Source organism: Erinaceus europaeus, chromosome 7 (genome assembly GCF_950295315.1).
Source record: "Erinaceus europaeus chromosome 7, mEriEur2.1, whole genome shotgun sequence".
NCBI lineage: Eukaryota > Metazoa > Chordata > Mammalia > Eulipotyphla > Erinaceidae > Erinaceus > Erinaceus europaeus.
The window spans coordinates 11,005,384-11,017,866 of record NC_080168.1 but is presented as its reverse complement, the minus strand read 5'-3'; the positions used below and the strand labels follow the sequence as shown (position 1 = coordinate 11,017,866).

The following is a 12,483-nucleotide window of genomic DNA, read 5'->3' as shown; positions in this document are numbered from 1 at the left end:
TACCGGACAGGTGACCTTTCAGCCTGTTTCTCTTTCTGTCACACGCACTACAAACTGTTTGTCTATTTATTTACTTAATTTTTTCTTGCTATTGTCAGAGATTCACCATTCTGGTCTGACTTTTTGAGATAGAAACAAAGAGAGGAGGAGAGAGGGACAGACATCACAACAGCAAAGCTTCCCCCAGGGTAGTCGTCAGGGCCGGGCTCAAACTTGGATCCACGCGCAAGGTAAAGCAGCTGCACTATCTTGCCAGTCCTAATATCACTGATAAGTACTTGGCTCGCAACACGGCAAAAGTTTCAGGAGTGTTGTTTTGCGTGCGCGCGCGTGTGTGTGTGTGCATGTGTGTGCATGTATGCGAGTGTGCATGTGTGTGCGTGTGCATGTGTGTGCGCGTGCACGTGTGCATGTGTGTGTGTGCGCGCGTGTGCAGGTGTGTGCGTGTGTACTGCTCCCACCACCCTTCACCAAGGTCGCTATGTCTCTCTACTGATATCCTTACCACTTACCCCATTCCCTCTAAAAACCATTATAATTTTCAGAGTCTGAGAGACAGTTTGCTAACTAAGATACAAGTTGGTTACTATTGTTTTTTAAGTTCAGTCACTTTAATTACCTAGACTCTAAAAGTGTCAAAAGTTAAATGTGTGCAGACTTTCCAGCATTCCTAACACTGGGTGAAGATCTTTTCTGAGTGTGGGTTTGTCAGTATGTCTTCTGTGCAGAAATACCTTCATGCCAGAGGCATCGACCCCCAGCCCCACCACCCCCACCACCGGAAGCCAAAGCTAAGAACTGCTTGGTAAAAAAAAAAAAAAGCACTGCAGTACTCTGCTAATAAATAAATAAATAATAAATAAATAAAGCCACTGGCCACAGAGACAGCCCGCCCTGTAAACGCATGCTTTGTTGTGTTAGTTCAGGACTGGATACTCAGCGCCATATGGAAGCACCAGGGACAGCACCAGGCAGAGCTCCAGGAATGGTGGAGTGGAACTGTGGTTTCTCTCCTCTTCCATCCCCTAGAAAAAGGACAGAACGGAAGACTGTGGCAAAGAGACTGCTCAGCAGTGCCACGGTAGAAGTTTATTTTTCTCTGTGGGGAAAAAAAAAAGCAAAACTGGCAGAATGACAGAACTGTGTGCCTGGGTCTTATGGTTGGATCCTTGAGGCTCAATGTGCCTTGGTGAAGCACTGGCCACTCCCCCCACCCTCCAGTCTTTCTTTGTCTCATAGGAAATAAATAAATTAACAAACATGCACAAATCAGGAGACCAGAGATTGGGTCCAACGTGAAGCGACTCTGAGCTTGAGTTTTTCCAACAGAGAGCGCTGAAGGAAGTGACCCAGACTGAGGCCCAGGCTCCAGTGCCGGCAGGGCCCTGCAGGCTGCATGATGGGACAGACGTGCTCCTGAGGGGGGACACACTGAGACTCCAGAGTAAGCAGAAATGCTTCAAGTGAGCCTAACATTAAGTTCTGAGCTTCCTAGAAGCCCGAGTAAGAAGAGAAAGATAAATTCTCTCCAGTTACCAGACAGGAAGTGTCTGCTAGCTCATCTAGAGTTCCCAGTTTTTTCCCAACGTGAAGACCCTAGGGGTTATCACATGGTTCTTTGCTCGGGACATGGTAACACTGACTGTTGGGCAATGGTGTTCATTGTAGTTTTGGCCAATGTTGTACTTAGAGGCTGGAATAATAAACACTGCAGGCAGAGCATTCAGATTGTTTATGTAGACGCAAACGTGGACATCTGTGTGCTTGTTTTTCTCTGCCCCGCCTCCTTTCCCGTCTCCTGGTAGCAGTGCCCTGATTTTGCTTTTGGGAACTGTTCTCCGTTTTCTGTTGGGGAATGCCTTTCAGGTTTTTTTTTTCTTCTTTCATTCTTTTTTTAAATTTTTTTTTTTTTTTTTTTTGGTGATGGTGTCTTGAGTCAGTGTGCCTTCCTTGAGCTATGCATTCTTTTCAATCCAATGTTATTCCAATAATTCCTTTTTTTTCCTGCTCAAGTGAACCACACTTGGTCTCAGTTCCTTGCCTCTCTGATGGAGAGACAAGTAGAATTTCCCTTGCACTTACCGCCGCTCAGTCCCTCACATTCCATTTCACAAAACGGAACATGTAAAGCAGAGTATACGTGTGAAGAAAAGTCAGGGACACCTGCTGCAAAGCTCTCCAAGATCCCCATGGCCATGGCCTTCCTAAGTGTGCCTGCAGCGACCAGGGAGTGGCACCACTACTTGAGTGGATACATTACCTTGTGTAAGGACCCAGGTTCAAGTCCCTGGGCCCCACCTGCAGGGAGACAGCTTCATGGATGGTGTAACAGGGCTGCAGGTGTCTCTCTGTCTCTTTTCCTCTCTATCTCCCTCTTTCCTCTCAATTTCTCTCTGTCTCTATGCAATACTAAATAAAATAAAAATAAAAATAAAAATAGTTAAAAAAAATAAGTAGATACAAAGTACATTAACAAAAAAAAAACTGTTTGCTTAACTGGGAGCAGAAGAAAGAATGCAGACATCCTTCCCATCCTGAATTCCTTATGCACATACCATCACTTCAGCAAAAAGTCCTCAGATAGCAATCGTCCTCATTCTCCCAGAGCCTTGGGCCTTACCTACCCTGCTCCTGCTGGGCCTGTTGTTGGTGAAAAGAGCTGTGTCCCTCTGGCTTCTAAGAGTGTAGCCATGCCATGGGCTTCTGCTGGAGACCCCAGAGTTTTTACAACTTGGATGCTACTCTCACCATCCTGCCAAATCTCCACACTAAAAACCAAACCAAACCAAAACAAACCAAAACAAAACAAAACAAAAACAGCAGAATGTCATTGTAAGTGATGTGCTTTTAGCATCTCCAAAACAAATAAAGTGATTTTAGGGGATGCATTAGAAGATGAATCCCTCTTGTCGGGTTGTCTGGGGTGGGAATGGGCTCACGGATGCAGACAGCTGTTTGGACTCCAGTCTCTGCAAAGCACTGTCCCCGCTCTCCTTGCTCTGGTCTTGAGAAACATTTGTAGTTGTTGGTTCGAAGTGAGAAGGACTTTGTGAGTTCACTCTAGGACAATGTGGATTCTTTAATAGTCTTGAAATGTTTCATACCTCCAGCTTTGGCAGACTGGACTGTCTGGTTCAAGAATGTAGCTCTCTGGTCTTTAAGATCTGCTCTTTACCACTGTGATCCAATCCGATGAGTGTATCTTCAAAACATAGTCCCTTGGATCTAGCAGGGTTCATTGGGCATTAGCTAGCTTGGGTATCACTCCTCTTTCATACCCCTATTGTTTCTCAAGGAACTTGGTGCTTTGTCGGAAATGAATGGCTTTCCAATAGCGCACATTTGGGGGCTGGGTGGTGGTGCATGTGGTTGAATACACAAGTTACAATATGAAAGGACCCGAGTTCGAACCCAGGTTCGAGGCCCCAGTCCCCACGTGCAGGGGGAAAGCTTTGTGAGTTGTGAAGCAGGGATACAGGTCTGTCTGTCTCTCTCTTTCTTTTTAAATTTTTATCTTTATTGGATAGAGACAGCCAGAAATTGAGAGGAGGTGGAGGTAGAGATGGAAACAGAGAGACACCTGCAGCATTGCTTTACCACTCACAAAGCTTTCCACTTGCAGGTGGGGACTGGGGGCTTGAGCCTGGGGCCTTATGCATTGTAATATATATGTTCAACTATGTACATCACCACCCAGCTCCCCTCTCTCTTTTCTTAAGCGAGTTTATATTTTTGAAAAATCATCTTTATTGCTTATTGGATAGAGGCATCCAGAAATTGAGAGGGGGTGAGACAGAGAAAGAGGGAGACAGAGAGACACCTGCAGCACTGCTTCACCACTCGTGAGGCTTTCGCCCTGCAGGTGGGTGCTCCACTACCTAGCCCCTCTCTCTCCCTCTCTACCACCCTTTTTCCTTCTTGATTTCTGGTGGTCTCTATTCAATAAATAAATAAAAACAACAAAAGAGTGCAAATTTATGAGAATGTTGTTCAGCCAAAGTAAATTCAGATCGGTCCCCATCCCTGTGGGAATCCATCTGTGTTCAGGACATTGAAATTACATTTCAATAGGCAGGTACAGGGCACAGCCAGTATCTGTTTGGGGATGCTGCTGTCTGGGACAGCTCAGTGGTTTTCCAGTGGAAGGCAGGTATCTGTAGAAAGGACATCAGAGTCAGCTGCTCCTGCTAATTGAAGTCTCTGTGTTCTTGGTAGATAACACCGGCCCAGTGCTGTCCTCCACTTTCCTTGACCTAAAGAAGCAACATTTGTTTGTTTGTTTTCTTTCTCCCTAATGGAATTAGTGACTTTGTCAAAGAGAGGCTGACCAGTGACATATGCATGTGTACTGTTTGCTGGCCTGGCACCTAGACACAGGGCAGACATTCAGCACAGACTTGCAAGTCTTTGGGAGATCAAGCTGTGTTTGCTGGAGTTCCAACTTCATACATAAGGTAGACTCATTCAGTGCCTGGGGGACTCCCTTGGTCTTTCTCCCTGTTTTTGACCCTCTTTCTTGTTTCTCTTCTCTTTCTTCCCATGCCATCAATGAGAGAGCAAGCTTCTTCCTCTCCCTGACTTCCTTTGAACTCTTTCTCAGCAGCTGAGTTCTCTTAAGCATTGTTTTTTAATAGCTTCCCCAAGGGGGCGATCCCTCCCCACCTCTTCCTTCTCCCATCTTTATTTTTCAGCAGCCCTAGGCTTTATGGTGGGCTGAAGGCATGGATGAATTGGACAAAAACAGTCTTGGCCTTTACTTCAAAGTCATTGCTTCTGCTTCAGAGGCTTCCCCTCCCCCTACCTTCCATTCTGACTTTCTTTCTTTCTTTTTTATTTATTTTTTTTGGTTTGGCTTATGGTTAAGATGACATTACCTCTGCATTAGCTGGCTATCACAAATTCATGTCTGGGTTTGTGGGTGAAGAGAAGTGGATTCATTTCAATCCAGGAAGTGCATGAATTTAACAGATAACTGCTTTTGTTTCAAGATATACTACTAGAAAGTCCATCTTGGAACTTAGCAGGTCCATCTTCTCACTGTGTTTCAGAAACTGATGGACTTCGGTTTTTACTTATTTATTTATTTTTATTTAATCACTAGGCCCTCTTAGTAGGAAATGGAACTTTGATTGGGAGCCCTTGATGCCAACTTGTAAATAAACTGTTTCGTGGAGCAAATAATTCTTCATCTCTTACAACTCTTGGGGCATCTCAGACTCAGGGGCAGTTTCTGTGTAACCAAATGGCTTCATAAGTGTTCAGCATTATTTCTAAACTTCCCTTTATAAATAGGAGCACAAGCCTGGCTTCAGAAATTTAAAGCTAGATTAGGGTTGGTCAAAACAAAACGCAAGATCATAGACAGCTCTGTTATAACTCTTATCTGTAGGGATACAAAAGTACTTTACTAGTTGAATAAGCTCAACAAAAAGCTCTTAATGATTAATGTTTATCAGTCCTTGGAATTCAGGAGGAATTATTTCAGGATTTCTGCATGCATTATATATTTATTTATTTTTAAATCTTTTATTTTTATTTATTTATTGGATAGAGACAGTCAGAAATCAAGAGGGAAGGGGGAGATCGGCAGAGAGACAGAGAGACACCTGCAACATTGCTTCACCACTTGCAAAGCTTTCCTCCTGCAGGTGGGGACTGGGGGCTCGAACCTGGGTCCTTGTGCATTGTAACATGTGCTCTCAACCAGGTGCGCCACCACCCAGCTCCACACTATGTGTTTCTTATGCAGCAAAAGGAATAGATCTTGCACGTGCTTCAATTAATTTTCAAATCCTTTATTGTGATTTAGTAAAAAATATATATTTATTTAAAATCATTAACAGATGAAGAGTGACTTCTGGGTTTTGAATTTTTTCAAGCAGAGAGTACAAAAGCCCCATGTATTGGGTCAGCAATGATTTGGATTTAAAAGGATTATGAAATTTGAAAGAGCTGGACACTGTAGGCTGGATTCATGCTGATTGTCCAGGTAGGGTGCAAATGCAATGTTGTTGCTTGGGATTCGTTAAGATTCTTTTCCTTCTGACCATTTACTGTCATTGAATGTTTCTTCACATTTTCTTTATTTGAGGATGAGGGGTCAAGTGATGTTCTAAGGTGGGTCTGAGGAAGTGACCCTTGTGATCAAGAAAGTTTGAATCAGTTGCTTGTTGCTAGAGATTTCATCCTAGGACTCTGTGATGAGGACTTTGAAATCTTATCTTATTTTACTTGGGGAATAAGCATTCTGTCATATGACCTACCCAGGAGGATGCTAAGATCTGTACATTGCTTGGGAGAGCAGATATTTAACAGGAAACATTTTAATCCAAACTGAGTCAGAGTTCTATGAGTAACTCCTCAGGGGAAAATGGCAGACAGTGACATGTCCACAGCACAGGTGTTAAGTTTGCAGTAATGGTAGATGTGGCCTATATGATAGACTCAGATTCTCTGAGTGTCTTTTCTTCATGACTCACCTCCTTCCTTCAAGTTTGGTGCAGTCATGTTGAACTCAACACTGTGCTCTGAGGGGTCTGATTTTGTAGTCTTTAAAGGAAAACAATTCATCTGATGTCATATGCTGAGAATTATTGCCAAGAGTCCTAGGAAAAAAGGAAGTCTTTCTTGATGATTAAAATAAAAGTCACATCAGAGTGTTCAGAAGTTTAGAAACTTTATCTTTGTTTAGACAGATGCTATTTGGCTAGTTTTTTATTGGAAGAAATATCTTAGTTTGTATCTCTTGCCCTTTTATTTCCTGCTTTCTGTGATTTCTTGCCTTTTCATGATCACATGGATGTGAGAAGATTATATTGTACAAGGCACCTGACCTGGAATGCCAGTGATTAAGCAGAGACTTTTGTTCCTTCTCTTTATGTGGTTATTGTTGTTTTTTTTTTTAATTTTTATTTATAAAAAGGAAACATTGACAAAACCATAGGATAAGAGGGGTACAGCTTCGCACAATTTCCACCACCAGAACTCTGTATCGCATCCCATCCCATCCCCTGGTAGCTTTCCTATTCTTTAACCCTCTGGGAGTATGGACCCAAGGTCATTGTGGGATGCAGAAGGTGGAAGGTCTGGCTTCTGTAATTGCTTCCCCGCTGAACATGGGCATTGACAGGTCAATCCATACTCCCAGCCTCTCTCTCTCTTTCCCTAGTAGGGTGGGGCTCTGGGGCAGCGGAGCTCCAGGACATATTGGTGGGGTTGTCTGTCCAGGGAATTCTGGTCGGCATCATGCTGGCATCTGGAACCCTGTCCAGTGAATCCTATGTCACAAGCTGACTGGCTATGGAAGAAGGGCAAACGCTAGAAGAAGAAGAAGAAGCTGCTGCTTATTGGAGCTCAGCCAGCAGCTGCCTCCAAGTCGCCATTTTGGCTCCACCTCAGGTTATTGTGTTTATAAGAAAGTGTCCTCAACCAGTGATGAAGACTTGTGTTGCATCTTCCTTTAAGTGCCTGTACCTCTTCCTCCTCTCCCCTCCTTCTCTTCTTCCTCCTCCTCTTCCTCCTTTTTTCTCCTTCTTCCCTGCCCCCCCCCCCATATGTTTTTTTCCAGAGCATTACTTAGCTCTGGCTTATGGGGTATGGAAGATTGATCCTGAAATTCGGAGCCTAAGACTTGAGAATCTCTTTTCATTACCATAACTGTTAACATTATTTCTCCCATCCTTTGTCTGTATCTTTTAACACAGTCAGGACAAGTTTATGCACACACACTTTTGTGTGTGTGTGTGTGTGTGTGAAACATTCATGTATTTATTTGTATAAAAGACCAGATCACTGCTCAGCACTGAGTCCTGTGGTGCCAGGGCTTGTCCTATGGTAGATCTTGTGTTCTAACTCACTGAACCACTTCCCTGACCCATGTTTGTGTGCTTTGATGTCTGACACCTTCATTAATGGTACTTCCTTAGTTTGAAATGCCCTTCTTTGTTCATACACCTCGCCTGGGCGTCGACACGGCCTCATTGCTCCATCAGCCATCCTGCTGCTTTGCATGTCCACTGTTCACTCTTCCCAATTTTTTCTCTCCTGATCAGAATTACTTGAGGACTGTGCTTTCCTTTTTTTTTTTTTTTTTAAAAAAAAATATTTATTTATTCTCTTTTTGTTGCCCTTGTTTTATTGTTGTAGTTGTTATTGATGTCATCATTGTTGGATAGGACAGAGAGAAATGGAGAGGAGGGGAAGACAGAGAAGGGGAGAGGAAGACAGACACCTGCAGACCTGCTTCACCATCTGTGAAGCTACTCCCCTGCATGTGGGGATCTGAAGGCTCAAACCAGGATCCTTACTCCAGTCCTTGTGTTTTGCACTTAACCTGCTGCGCTACCGCCCAACTCCTGACTCTGCTTTCTTATAAACCTCTTAACCCTAGAGGATGGGGGCTGGGTCTTCCCCAATGTACGTTCCAGCAATGTAGAATTTTGAATATAAAGTGGGGATCATAGCACTAGCCCCCAAATATGAATTTTATATAATCCTTCAGCGAGCTGATGCTGTATAATGTACTTGCCTTTCTCTGCTAATTTCTTGGAAGGAGAAGAGAGAACGTATGTGGCTGGTATACACCAGTGAGGATCTTCAGAGTAGAATCTGACTTTTCTAGTGAGAGAAAGAGATGGCCAAAAGGGTGGGGAGGGAGAGAGAGAGTCTTATATTTAACTTCAGTGTCAGCTATGAATGGGGAGTAATGTGATTCTATGTGTCCATATAAGGCTCTTTAAATGTGTCCTGGATCTCCTTGACATTTTAGTCAAAATATCATGCATTGAATCTATCTTGTTCTCAAGTTACTGCCTCTCACTATAGGGGTATGCCTTGGCTATTTATTTATTTATTTCATTTCATTTCATGAATGTAACAGATGTCGGCGGTCGGAGCAATTCATGATGCATGATAATTGATCGAAAATACAAAACACAGAATCTATCTTCTTTAGAGTTACATCTGTTTCCTGTGAATTTTGAGTACGGTTAAGGTTTAAATGGGAACCATTTTCAGTTATCTCTCTCTCTCTTTTAAAGATTTTATTTATTTGTTCATGAGAAAGATAGGATAGAGAGAAAGAACCAGACATCACTCAGGTACCTGTGTTGCCAGGGACCGAACTCAGGATCTCATGCTTGAAAGTCCTATGCTTTAGTCACTGCACCACCTCCTGGACCACTTAAAAAAAATTTATTTATTCCCTTTTGTTGCCCTTGTTTTTTTTTTTTTATTGTTGTAGTTATTATTGTTGTTCTTGATGTCATCGTTGTTGGATAGGACAGAGAGAAATGGAGAGAGGAGGGGAAGACAGAGAGGGGGAGAGAAAGATAGACACCTGCAGACCTGCTTCACCGCTTGTGAAGCGACTCCCCTGCAGGTGGGGAGCCGGGGGCTCGAACCGGGATTCTTATGCCGGTCCTTGTGCTTCGCGCCACCTGCGCTTAACACACTGCACTACTGCCCAACTTCCGGCAAATAATTTTCTAAAGCAAGATTTCCTCAGTTAGAACAAATAAATAAATATTATCTTTTCATGAACTGGAGATAAGCGATTCTACAGAGAGTGGTGGTGGTGGTGGTGAAGTTGACTATCTAATTAAGGAAATCATTCAGCTACTATGAGTCTAAAGTTATGGCAGCCTATGCAGCCATGCAAGCCCTAGTCTATGCCCACACATATCTCTAGATCAAACCCTGAAGTAGATTCATAGTGCAGGCACCAAGCCTCAGCAATAGCCCTGGAGACAAAAAAAAAAAAGACATTAAAAAATGAATTATTTTGGGGTGGTGGGAATTGTGTGGAGTTGTACCCCTCCTACCTTATGTTTTTGTTCATTAATCCTTTCTTAAATAAAAAATTTAAATAAAAAAATGAATTATTTTTCTCTCTTCTCTTTCTTCTTCCATTTTCCCTTCCTCTTCCTCCTTTTATTGATTTATTTACTTATTTTGCATCTCCAGGCCTCGAAGCATTCACAGTTTTCCTACTCCAGGTTGATGTTTTTCAGATCAGAGAGTGAGATAGAGATAGAGAGAGAGGGGGAGAGACAGCACGGTGCTGAAATTTCCCTTAGTGCCATCATAATTCCTTGTGGTGTGAAGGGAGCTCTGGTCTGGGTCGTGCACTTGACCTGGCCTCTGCCTCTGCTGTGCCCCCACCCCCAATTTCCCTTCACTGTTCTTTTCTCCTCCTCTGGGGGTGCATGTTTAATGGAATCTCCTCCAGGCTCCCTTGAGCCTGAGTTGTCTTTGGAGATCCTGTGTCACCAGCCCCATCAACATAACAGGCAAGTGCAGACTGTCGAAAGCCAGTGATCAAAGCAGAAACTTCTAGCTCAGATGGTCTGTGCTCAGAGCCGGGTGGTCATGCACCTGGGTTACAATGCACAAGGACCTGGGTTCGAGCCCTTGATCCCCACCTGCAGGGGAAAAGCTTTCCAAGTGGTAAAGCAGTACTGCAAGCATTCCCAGTGCTTACCTCTGCACACCTGGTCTCCAGCTGGGGCTGTCAGGATCAGAAAGCTCCTGAGAAGCAGCTGGGTGGTGGCACACATGTTACAAAGCACAGCTACCCAGGCTCAAACCCCTTCCCACACACCTGCTGGTGGAAAGCTTCACAAGTGGTGAAACAGTGCTGCTGGTGGCTCTCTTTCTCTCTCCGTATCTCTCCCTTCCCTCTCAAGTTCTCTGTGTCTCTAATAAATAAATAAAATATTTATATTTTTAAAAAAGCACTTGAGAGGACAGAGGTAGATAGCATAATGGTTATACAAAGAGACTCTCATGCCTGAGGCTGGCTCCAAAGTCTCAGGTTCAATCCCCCACACCACTAGAACGGGACAGTGGCTGGAAGGAAGGAAGGAAGGAATTGAGAGAGAGGGAGAGAGAAAGGGAGAAAGAAAGGAATAGAGAGAGAGGAAGGAAGGAAGGAAGGAAGGAAAGAAGGAAGAGAGAAAGAGAGGGAGAAAGAAAGGGATAAAGAAAGGAATAGAGAGAGAGGAAGGAAGGAAGGAAGGAAGGAAGGAGGAAGGAAAGAAGGAATAAAAACACCCGAGAATCAGGGCTGTTTTGCACAATGTTTCTGTGCTTTTTGGAGTGTATTCAGGTCTTGACTTGTTTGGTGGGCAGTTCCTCCGTGGCAATAGGTTATTGTCACTAAGGCTTGTGGCGCTTTTGGCCACACAGATAATACATGGGTATGTGTGCCCACAGCACAGCGTAAACAGGAGAACTCCCTCCCATCTTTTTTTTTTTTTTCTTCTTCTTCTTCTTTCCGTGAGGCTGGTATTGTAAGCACCAGAGCAGGACTTCTCAATCATACACGTCTCTGTGTTTTCATGCAATGAGATCGAGAGACTCGGGAAGGAGCTTTGCAGAAACATAGCTTGGTGTTTGGTGGTTTCCTCTAAAGGACTGGTTTGCTTAATACTCCAGGGAAGATTGTACTGATTTGCATGATTCCCATAGTAACATTTATCTCTGAAGCTTGGAGCATAGCTTCTTTCTCTGAGGTATGGTGTCCTGGCTAATAGGAATCTGAAAGATAATTGGCCATCGCTTGCACATAGAGATTGTACTTGGGGTTGCCCCAGGTAAGGTCTTCCAATTGTCGAAACTCCAGCTGGCCTTGACTGTAATCTTGAAATTGCTATTTCATGCAGATCTCAACTTTATTACAGCAGAAACAGAGGGCAGATAGCTGTTCCTCCAGAGTCAACTGGAGAACTCTTGTCTTGGTTTGGTTTGCAAAACAAAACAAACAAACAAACAAATACAGTAAAGGAAGCTAATACCTCCCCCCCCCCCCCAAATAAAAAACCACACAGAACATCCAAGGTGTCCTGGGATGTGTGATCAGAATGACCTCAGTGTTCTGTAGAGCTAAGTGAGGCTGATGCCATGGGAACAGGGCAGGACATGGGATCAGGGCATGGAAGTTTCAGCTCTAATAAGGACTCTGTGAGACCTTGTGTGAGTTGTATGGCCTTCTTTCTGTGCATTAGTTTCCTCTCTTGGCAGAATGAGTCTAATAATCAAGGTCCTTTGCATGCAAAGTGAGATAACATATATAAAACATCTTGTAGATGTAAATTCTGTTCCAGTGTATTTTAGCTGGCAGTCAACTCAGTCAGGCAAGGGTGTGCCCTCCCCCGCACCTCCAGTGCTGATTTCCCTGGGGTGGGGGCACTGCTGTTAGTGCTCAGAGTAACAGTAATCACCAAGAATTTGTCAGCCTTTTAAAATATAATGTGCAGAAATATGTTTGATTTGAGACAAGTAGCATTTTTGTAACTTTCTGAACTCTTCCAGTTAATGAAAATTTCTTTTCTCTTTTAAAAAATATTTTTGTTTTTCTTTTTATATCTGAAAAAGTTGGCCTGGAGTAGTGAAGCCCCAGTGACAATAAAAGTGTGTGTGTGTGTGTGTGTGTGTGTGTGTGAGAGAGAGAGAGAGAGAGAGAGAGAGAGAGAGAGAGAGAGA

At 43.6% G+C, this 12,483-nt stretch overlaps 1 protein-coding gene across 2 annotated transcripts in view; it reads left to right on the top strand.

Annotated features, from left to right (window-relative positions):
• The window catches only part of PID1 (phosphotyrosine interaction domain containing 1), a 223,990-nt gene that overhangs the window by 22,733 nt on the left and 188,774 nt on the right, over positions 1–12,483 (top strand). The window contains exon 1 of one of the 2 annotated variants that reach the window (XM_060193732.1): positions 1,307–1,444. The exons of the other annotated variant lie outside the window; for it this stretch is intronic. The gene's annotated coding sequence lies outside the window, so the exon portion shown is untranslated. Of the gene's footprint in view, positions 1–1,306; positions 1,445–12,483 lie in introns of those variants that run through there. 2 annotated transcript variants of the gene reach the window in all.